The 10,761-nt window shown below is 38.5% G+C and overlaps 1 long non-coding RNA gene across 1 annotated transcript; it reads right to left on the bottom strand.

Annotated features, from left to right (window-relative positions):
* Positions 1–406: 406 nt before the first annotated feature.
* Positions 407–10,301, bottom strand: LOC148043615 (uncharacterized). Its single transcript, XR_015698030.1, has 3 exons — positions 10,188–10,301; positions 4,339–4,386; positions 407–482 (listed from the first exon to the last, which is right to left on the bottom strand). It is a non-coding gene; the product is annotated as an uncharacterized LOC148043615 (long non-coding RNA).
* Between the last annotated feature and the right edge of the window lie 460 nt (positions 10,302–10,761).

Below are 10,761 nucleotides of genomic sequence, written 5' to 3' on the forward strand. Positions count from 1 at the left end.
ACAGGAAATACAAATATAAAGGCATAATGTATCATATATATGTTACAAATACAAAGGCAAAATATATATTTGTGTTACAGGAAACAAATGTTTATAGAACAAGAAGTTTCTACTAATTCTAGTATTCCAGTATATTATATTACAATTTACTGAAAGCATTTCATGTACATTACCTCTTATCAGCTTTATGACTGATCTATAAAATAAGATATTATTGTCCTCATATTACAGAAAGGGGAATTCAGGCTGAAAGGTAGTAGTTTGGCTAAAACCAAACTAGCAATATGTAGATATAAAATAGGGATTTTCTGATGCAAGCACTGTATAATGCCAGCTGTCTAATATAGTATGATTTAATCTAATCCCCCCCTCTTTTTAAAGCAGTCTGTTTTTATGAAGCCACATACCTTCCTCAGAGGAGTGTTGGTTGAATAACTGTTGAGTAGAAGTACTATTATAAACGTCTACGGTCACCTGGTTTTCTAAAATAGATGATAATTTTGTGGTCATTGAGTTTTGGAAAAAACACTTCAGATTGCATAACATATATATGTTTTATCCCTTAGATACAAAAAGTGAAATTATACACAGAAAAGGCAGTTCCAGTCCTTTTCCCCCAATGCAACTTGCTAGTTGATCTCCAAACCTGGGGTCATTTAATTACAGGAAAGGGTGGAGATAAAAGCTTGGCAACTTTTGTGAAAGAACAGAGTTGGGAAAAACTAGGCAGCAGCACAAACCTGTCTGAGTAAATTTCTGTTCAATCAGACAATTTCCATCCAATATTGAGGAATTCCCTTCTTCCAACTCACTTTGTCATCACATATTCCAGCCTTTGAACAATAGCAATAGCAATAGCAGTTAGACTTATATACCGCTTCGTAGGGCTTTCAGCCCTCTCTAAGCGGTTTACAGAGTCAGCATATTGCCCCCAACAACAATCCGGGTCCTCATTTTACCTACCTCGGAAGGATGGAAGGCTGAGTCAACCCTGAGCTGGTGAGATTTGAACAGCCGAACTGCAGAACTGCAGTCAGCTGAAGTAGCCTGCAGTGCTGCATTTAACCACTGTGCCACCTCGGCTAAAGACAACAGTGAAGGGGGAGGATGAAAGTCTTCTATAGTGAGTAGATTTACACAGTACCAATAAAGGAGAATATTTGCAGCTCAGGGTTGAAGTGAGAGGTCCTTGGTGCACTCTGATGTTGGTTGTTTACTTGCAGACATTTCATTATCCAAACTGGGTAACATCATCAGAGAGCATCAAAGACCTTCAGATTCTCATAACCTGTACATACAGACACACATAAATCCATAAAATGGCTATAAAAATAGCTCTGGTTCACATGTTCATTTTACAAGATCATCAACTTTTTGTTCAACTATTTAAAGTTCCTTCAGATACCATTCGTTTCTATTATTTCTATTACTGTTCAGTTGTCTGTTCATTTATTTAATATTAAAAGACACAGAATTACTTTTCAGGAACTGATTTCTTATATAAATATGCCACCTTCTTGTTTTCAAGAAAAGTTATATTAGGGTGTATAGTGATAGATCAATCTCAATCCAGCTCATTTTTTTTCCAGAATAGAGCTGCAAAGGATAAAATGCTGACAAGAAGTAAAGACATGTTATGACAGCAGTGTCTCCTTGCCTTTGATATTTCCTCATCAAACAGAGAAATTTAGCTGAGAGCCTCTGGGCATTTACTGATGTATTTTAGGATTTCTTGTAATCCCTTTGCACACAATGAAACAAAGTAATTGCTCTGCCAGTCCTTCCTTCTCTTTTGAAGAAGGAAAGGGTATTCTCTCCCCCCCCCACTTCTTCTTTCTATTACAGGTGAATCCTTTCTCTTTGAGATATAGCTTAATTATGCTTATTAGATTTGTTTCCTGGGAAAGAAGGTGCTGAAAAAGTGTGAGGTGATTGGGATAGTAGGGAACAAAGGATAGAGTGTCTGAAGGTTCATAAATTGGAAAGGAGAATAAAGGTCAGTTGTCAATTCTGGCCACTTTAAGTAGGCTTTTACTGTAGAATCATCCTGTGATACATAAGAGTTTTATATAAGGTACAGACATCACTATTTTCCATTTGTACATCTTTCCAGAAAAGAAATGAGATTATAGATATGTAATAGCTTCAACTTATTCCATTTGGAACCATATGAAATCTTAAAAATTATAGTAAATTGCATGCAGTACTACCAAGTCTGAACTTTGGTTCACTTGCCTCAATAAAGTTTATATCAAATGCAGGCAAACCTTTTGGTTACACAGTGTGCAATATCTTTGCCCCTTTTTCTTTGCAAATAGAATTAGGAGCTTTTTAGAGTCAAAATGGAAAAACGCTTCTTGTCTCCTCCAAATGGAGGAAAATGCCATCTATTGTTGGAACAATAAAAGCCCCTATATGACACACACATCCCTTAATGAGGTCACACATCAACAGCAACCACCTGTCATCTATCAGCAGCCTCAAATAAAGATATAGATAAACTACTTAAGCTTTTTCTGCTGGCCTTTGACACTTGAGCTGCAATTGATTAAATGACTTTTTCCAGGAAATCAGCTGGTACTGACAAGCAAACATAAAATGGAACCCTTTCAAGATAAGAGGAAATCACAATACTTCACTTTGAGACCAGACCCCTAATAAAATTCCACATCAAGGAAGAGATTTATCACATACACACCACAAAATCCTCCTCTCTTGGACTTCACCTGGATTTCACATGGGCAGAAACACCTCAATTTGTATATCTAAGATATTACACATCAAAGTCCAATACTATTCAATTAAAGGCCTTTGTTATTATAAGTACTATCATCCTTAGCTTCCTAACCTTGTAGCCTTGTACCTTTGACAGCTGATTTTTTTTGGCTGTTTTTGCTACTGAATAAAATTTATTTCTTCTTCAACCAGGCATCATCTGCCCATTTACTCAGCCACAAAATAGACCAGAATTTTCTTCTAACGAGCGATTTTTAAAGGCATTCTGCTGGTGCACACACAAACACAGACACACAGACACACAGACACACACATTCCAAAGTGCCAAAAAGGTGAAAGATGGTCCTGCTCACTCTAAGGCAGATACAGCAATCTAAAATTTATTACAGTTCTTTATCAATGGGACCTTTTTAAGAGATATAATTACCATAGACCATCAATGGAGAAAGCCTTCATCAAAATATGATTCAATGTTTGACCAGTGGGGTCAGTAAATTTCCTTCAGACTAGCAGAACTGATAAATTAAGTAATTATTGTAATAATAATGTCAATATTTTGAGTTCTCTTATCCTCCTTTTCACTAAGTCATTATGATGAGAATAAAGACAATTGGGGGTTTCAATTAGCATTCTGCCCCAAAACCTCTTTAAACATTAATAAGGCTCACCCCAACTGGGCATTCTTTGGATATGCAGCTCCTGGCTTTCCCAGTCAGCTTATCACAAATATCCTAATTTGTTATATATTCAAAATCTAGGAATTCTGGGCAAGGAATTCTGGGCATTTCTATGGCTGGTGACCATAAGTCTTTTCCAACTCTTTTGAAGATTTTGGAGATGGAACTGAATATTGTTTATAAGCATGTCTCACTGAGCTACAGTCCAACTCTTCAGTTTTCACTGAAGAGTGAAAGTGTAGTTTTCAGGGATAAATCAGGGATGGAGACTGAATGCTGGATTAAATGAGTCTTTGGTCTCGTCAAGATAGACAATTCTCCCATTTGCATGAAAATAAGATTCATAGCTGATATGAGGTAATGTAAGAAAATTGTTCTAACAGAAAATATAGTTCCAGGTTGATCTGCTTTGGTTACTTCAATAATTCAGGTCTAAAGGAATCCTTTTAATGCTTTACCCATTAGGAACATGTTAATTTAAGATTTTCTTTCACACTTTCAATATATTTTTTAAAAACATGGGTGACAAGGCCACTGTCCACATGTTGAACTGAAAAAGTACCTGTTAAAAGGTGAACTAGAATCTACCAGTCCTGATCTTTCCAGCAAGCTTTCAAGGGAAAGTTCTGCTTGCTTGTGCTTGAATGCCAATAAATCTTGCATGATCCTTCTCTGATAACTTCCTGCTGGATAGAGAAGCTTGGGAACGAATTGAATAAAATCAGGAAGCATAACCCCATCTCTTTGACACAAATTTAATTCCCCTACAGGTAGACTATATGAAGAGAATTATACTGTCTTTACAGACTTTTCCATTCTTGCCAAATCTTTTCAAGTGCTTCATAATTTTTATGTTATTCCAGAGAATGAAAATTGCAGAAACATAGGGAACTATCGGCTCATTTGTGACTAGTTTGCAACCTACCTTGAGATGAGCAGGGTGTAGTGACTTGTTTCTTGCAAAAAAAATTCCCTGGAGAAAGAAAGATACATATATTAAGTGAAAGAAGTGAAATTGGGCGAGTAGAAACAAATAGGATCTAGACCTAACTTTGGTGTATATTTTCGCCTCATAACTATATTCCACATTTAATGATTACTGAGTGCTTAATTCTCATTTCTGCTTGTTTCTTTCCTCTCTCTTCCGTTTCCCTTCCCTGCCTGCCCTGCCCTCCCTCCCTTTTTCTATCTTCCTATTTTTTTTTTTGTAAAATCTTATTTCTAATTTTGTAAACCTCAAAATTCTGCAAGCTTTCCTGGGGACAATAGCAAGCCATGATTTCTTAAATAAGAAGTGGCCATTGGTAATAAACCAGCATAAAAAATGCTATCTCACTTGGCTCCCGTGTTTCAGCTCAATTCAAATATCAAAAGAAGTGGCCATTACTTTACAAACTCATATCTAATTTCTTGTTTCAAATCATTAAATATCTTACCTCATGCATTCCACACTTAAAATTCACTGCTCTCCCAAAGCTTCCTTTGGGGAGACTATTCCTTAATCAATTCCTTACTTATACGTTATCTTCCGGCTGATTCTCATTCAACTTGCAGGAATCTGCCATTGGAAATTCTTATCTTTATTCAGACATTCCAACTGCACCTTAGTTGGTTAGAAAAGCCTTTGCAGATCCTATGGCTCCCAAGATAGAAAAAAATGCCTTCGGAAATAAATATTTCTTGAACGTTCCTCTTTGTGACATCTAGTTCAGAGGTGGGTTGCTGCCAGTTTGGCCAAACTGATAGTGGAATTCATGCCTGAGTCACATGACTGGCAGTGACCCAGGCCTGCCATGACCCCAAACTAGTTCCCTCACTGCCACATTGGTGCCACCATTTTAAATTTTAGTGACTGTGCACATGCAGTTCACTAGAAATTGTTCTGCGCATGCGTGCAGAACAATTTACATTGAACAGCACACGTTGCATGTGGATTGAGAACGGGCAGTAACACTAGCAGCAAACCAACCCCTGATCTAGTTTATGTGAAAGATGAAAAAAACTATCAAGGAATTAGGACAACAAGGTGAATGAAGTTCTTGCAGTTTAAGTTCAAGGCATTCTGTTAACAGAAAGTGCAGAGGGGAATCTTCAGCTTATGTTTATATTTTGTAGTAAACATCTATTATCTGTTCCAAATGAATAAGAACTGTTGTGTGTGTGTGTATTTATTAGCCCATAGGCCTGTAGGAAGTTGGCACCCACCCCTCTCCTAGGAAAATGGAATATTCTCAGAAATATTAGAAAGGCAGAATAGAATATTTCTCCTAAAAGAGAATAGAAATCTTAAAACAGAAACTCCAGCTCCCTGCGCTCAGCAGATATTTTGGTTATCTACAACACAAAAGACTTTCAGCTCCAGGGTGATATAGGATTAGCCCTCACTCAAGATCCAAACCAGGACAAAGCCATTAAACCATAATAGGGATTGCCCAATGCCCCTTTATTACATCATCACTTGTCAAGATTCAACCTGGCCCCATGGGAGTCTGACAACCAATCAGAATACATTTCTTACACAGGAACAGGAAGCTCCAAGGTGGGGCTCAAGTATAAATCTATCTCCCTCTCTCACCCCTATGCTCTTTTTGCCCAGGATCTCAAACCATGTGGTCCTGCCCACCATTAAACCATCTTTCCAAGTAGTCTCCATGTTTCCAGTGTCTTTTTTTCCACTTGGAACTGAACCCAGATGGACAATTCTTCCAACAGGCCATATCAACATATAGGTTCAAACACATGTTACCAATAAAATTCTAAACAAAGAGTTTAAAATGAGAGTAGGGTAAAATAACAATAGTTATAAGATAAAATACAATAATTTAATACATAAACATGTAAAATAGAATAAAATGACATTAAGTTATATTTCCTCATCACCCCTGCAATCTACCCCAATCAGGCTCACATATGCCAATCTCAGTCAGACTATTTTAGTCAGAAAATGTGCTGTCATTTTCAGAATCTGGCCACACATGAGATATGTTGTTTTAATATGGGCCTCCCACTGGACTATGCATTTAATATGTGAATCAAAGCCCTTATTTATCGCCCTCTTATATAAACAGCAATTGAATAATATATGAGTCAGATCTTCAACCCCTTCATGGATTACTGCCTTGTTGTGGTGAAGGGGCTTGCGTAGCTCAATGAAGCTATGAGTATGCTGTACAGGACCACCCAAGATGGACAGGTCATAGCAGAGGGCTCTGACAAAACGTGATACACTGGAGAAAGAAATGGCAACCCACTCCAATATCTTTGCCATGAACCAAAAGGCAAAAAGGCTTGGACGAATATTGTTCATTGGGTTTCGATGGGTCGGACACAACTTTGCAACTAACAGCAATAACAACAGATCTTCTACATCGGGTAGTCAACCTTTTTATACCAACCGCCCACTTTTGTATCTCTGTTAGTAGTAAATTTTTCTAACCATCCACCGGTTCCACAGTAATGGTGATTTATAAAGAAGGGAAGTAACTTTACTTTATAAAATTTATAAAGCAGAGTTACAGCAAACCCTTACCGCCCACCATGAAAGCTGGAATGCCCACTAGTGGGCGGTAGGGACCAGGTTGACTATCACTGTTCTACATCTTCAACTCCACAGATGCATGTACATCCATTGTATGGGATATAATGGAATCTCCCAAATCTAACCATTGTATCAAGCTGTTCGAATCTTGTTCAGGTAAATGTCTGCCTGAGATGTTTTGGCAATTGTGATTTTAAATAGTTGTCTATTTGGAGGGTGCACTTATATTTGCTCAGACATTTCAGGAGGGTTTGTGATTGCAATTTTATCTGCTTCAGTAAACATACCTTAGGGAATCTATCCGTCTCTATTTCATTAATTTTGACCTAATAGTTGTAAACTCTAATTTTAGACAGTGTGTGAATTGTGTAGATTCCCAGTTCCACTCTGACTGCTGCAGCAGATGTCTTAGGGTCCAGACCCAAAATACATCTTTGGTGCTGAGTGTGTTTGCTCTAAAGCTGTACTAGGGTGTAAACCCCAAACCTCAGCTCCTATTAGGAGCATAGGGATTATTTTAGCTTTATATTCTTTGATTAGTGGTATTAGGGAGCTGGGTAACTTTGATTCTTTAATTTGAGTAATAGATTCAAGCAACCTTTTGCTCTTAAGTGTGCACTGTTGGTGGTTACAAGCTGGAGATCTTGGGAAAAGTTATGCCCAAGTATATGAAGGTGTTAACCTGCTCAATTAGTTCCCTGTCTATTTGCCGTCTATAGCTCTGATTATGTTTACCAAACACCATAATTTTTTATTTGGATTTGCTAATAATTAGAGGGTCATTTGACAGTAGTAGCTAAATTTCTATAGTAGCCCTATGCAATCCTCAAATGCAGCTGTAAGATCTATAAATGCTGAATATAGGCGTCTCTTCTTATAGGCATATTTGGCCATTAGATAGTTTAGAACAAAGCAGTTGTAAATGGTAGATTGGCTTTGTCTAAAGCCTGCATGTTCTTCAACAAGAATATGATTTTCCTCTGCCCAGATTTCTATTTTGTTCAGAAGGAACCTCGCATATATATTTGCTATGAGATTGATCAGGCTGATGGGTCTTTAATTACTATGATCCTTTTTATTCCCTTTTTGTATATGGGGACCATTATTGCCATCTTCCTGCCAATTGAAATATGGCAGGTGTTATTTATACTGTATGTGTGAATAGACCTGCCAATAATGTAAAGTTCCATCCACCAATCAGCAAAGTTCTTAAATATTTCTGCTGGTAGAAAATCCTCACCTGGAGCTGTATGCTCTTTAGACATTTAATAATAGATTGTATCTCTGTTACAGAGACCGGCGGCCAAGGGGGAAGGGTTTCAGGAGGTGTTTGTTTACTGCTCAGAGGCAGTTTCTCTACATAGCCCTTCATGGTATTGGATCTGGGTACTTGAGAGACCGCCTACTGCTAATTACCTCCACTAGACCGATAAGATCGCATAGATTAGGCCTCCTCCGAATTCCATCAGACAGCCAATGTTGGCTGCCAACTACCCGGAGGAGAGCCTTCTCGGTGGCTGCTCCGACCCTCTGGAACGAACTCCCCATGGAGATTCATACCCTCACCACCCTTCAGACCTTCCACACCGCCCTTAAAATCTGGCTGTCCCAGCAGGCCTGGGGCTAAAGACCCTAACCCCGCCCGAATGGTATGACTGTTGTGCTTTCTTTTAATAATGTATTGTCTTATGTCTATAACTTGTTTGTTACCCCTTCCCCCCTGAATTGTGAGCCGCCCTGAGTCCCCTCAGGGAGAAGGGCGGCATACAAATAAACTAATTCCAATTCCAATTCCAATATTCGACTGAGGCAAACAGATTTTGATAGTAGTTGTCCCATTCTTCAGTGGAAATTGGTACATCAAATGGAAATCTCAGTTACTTTAGAATTCCTGCTACTGGCACTACAACACATATTTGTTGTAGTATTCATCACCATAATATTAATAATATAACAGCAATAATATTTAACATCATCTTCTTTAACAACTCTCCACATTAACATTTCCTCTTTTTATATCTCCTTTCTAACTCCTTGCCTTAATATCAACTTTAACCCAAATTAACCTTTTATTTTGGGTCACCTCTATCTTTTTGGTGAGCCATCTGTCAACCATGTTATATGGTCCAGTGGTAGGTTCCTACTAGTTGCAGTGACCCAGGCCACCACTACCTATTCGGTCGAACCGGTCTGAACCTGTAAGAACCCATCTCTGGAACTGCCAGAAGGAAGCAAAACATTCAACATTCTGTTGCACTCGTTCCTGACCTCAACATTTGACCAATTATTTCAATCTTCGTCAGCATCTTCTCTTGGTCTTCTGGATAAAGGGTGCGCAAACTGGTGGACTAGCTCTTCCTCATTATTCTTGAACTAAACTTTTCCGTTGTTTAGATTAAATATTATTTTGTATTCTCCTTATTTTTTTTCTAACCTTGTTAGTTGAGGGCTTGTTTGTTTGGCCATTAGTATATTGTAATTCCAAGGGATGTCGATCTCCCTCATGTCTTGGCTTTCTGCCCAGACTTTAACAGGAACCGAATTTAGGTGATGAGAAATACTCGTCTTCGCCAAATACAAAATTTCCAATCTTGGCCAAATACAAAGTTTCTTTAGGGGGGGTTTCAAGTATGAATAGCATTGATGTAGAACAATCTGCCCAAAGATTGGCAATATTCTTTTGCAGCCTTGTCTGTCTGGAAGCCAAGAAATCTCTATTAGCTCATTGGAATATACCCTGCAGCATAAGAGTTGGGACAGAGAAATCAAAATCACTCTTCTGTTATGCCACCTCCCCCTATTTAGAGGGGTGTAAGCAACTTGGAGTAATATTCTGTATCTCTGCAAGATCATCCTCTCCACTGCATCCTCTCTGTCCTGAAGCTCCCAGTCCATACAGGCTGGCCAAACATCATGGGTAATCTTTGGAATGTGAGCTTTGCTAACTTATTAATCTGTTTTCCCATTAGAGACTTTAGTTCTTTACTTCCTCCATTTGCTTCCAGGAGCTGGTCAATTATGGCAAAGACTGTTTGTGCTGTAGGCAATTCTGGTGACCAAATTCAAGTGTCCTTTAAAATTGTTCCTAATATTATTCTTGTCCCCCTACCTGACTAGCTCCTACTGTAGCTGGAACTCCCTCCTCCACAGAGAAGCAATCATCCTCTTCCCAATCCAGTAAGAGGCTAGGTTTGTTTGGAGGGTGTGGGAGAAGAAAAGAGAAAAATGAGTCTTACTTGCAATCTCTATTATCCGGTAACAGCAGTTTTTCTTGGGTTCTGTCGGCCTTGTCTCAGCCATGTTGTCTGTAAGAGGTTTGCCTGTTACAATTTGTTGCCTGACTATCACAGGTCTATTAAAAATACTTATACTGAAAAAGTAAAAGGTCCAAACAATCTTATCAGTCCTGGTTCATTGATAAAACCACATAGGGAAAACATTTTTGCTGTTTGAACTTCCTTGAAGCTGGTGGGAGGAGTGGCTGGCTGAGAGAAGGGAGTCAGAGAGTACAGAGGACAAAGGTAGAGTAAAATTGCCTCCATTTCATTTGAACTTCCTTGAGCCTGGTGGGAGGAGCTGCTGGCTGTGAAGTGGGAGTCAGAGAGCGTACAAAGGACAAAGGTAGAGGCGAATCATATAACTATAAACCAAAAATAGCAATAATAAATTCTGAGTTAGTACGCTTGAGATTATGATTTTATTTTATTTCAAAATGACCGCCTTAGTTCAATGTAATACTTGTTTTGCAGCTGTCTTTCACAGTACTCTTTTCAAATTTGGATACAGTCCCCTTTGTAAACAAATTACTAA

This window comes from Thamnophis sirtalis, unplaced genomic scaffold (genome assembly GCF_051295495.1).
Source record: "Thamnophis sirtalis isolate CommonGarterSnake01/CBP01778 unplaced genomic scaffold, rThaSir2_p1.2 scaffold_11, whole genome shotgun sequence".
Lineage (NCBI taxonomy): Eukaryota > Metazoa > Chordata > Lepidosauria > Squamata > Natricidae > Thamnophis > Thamnophis sirtalis.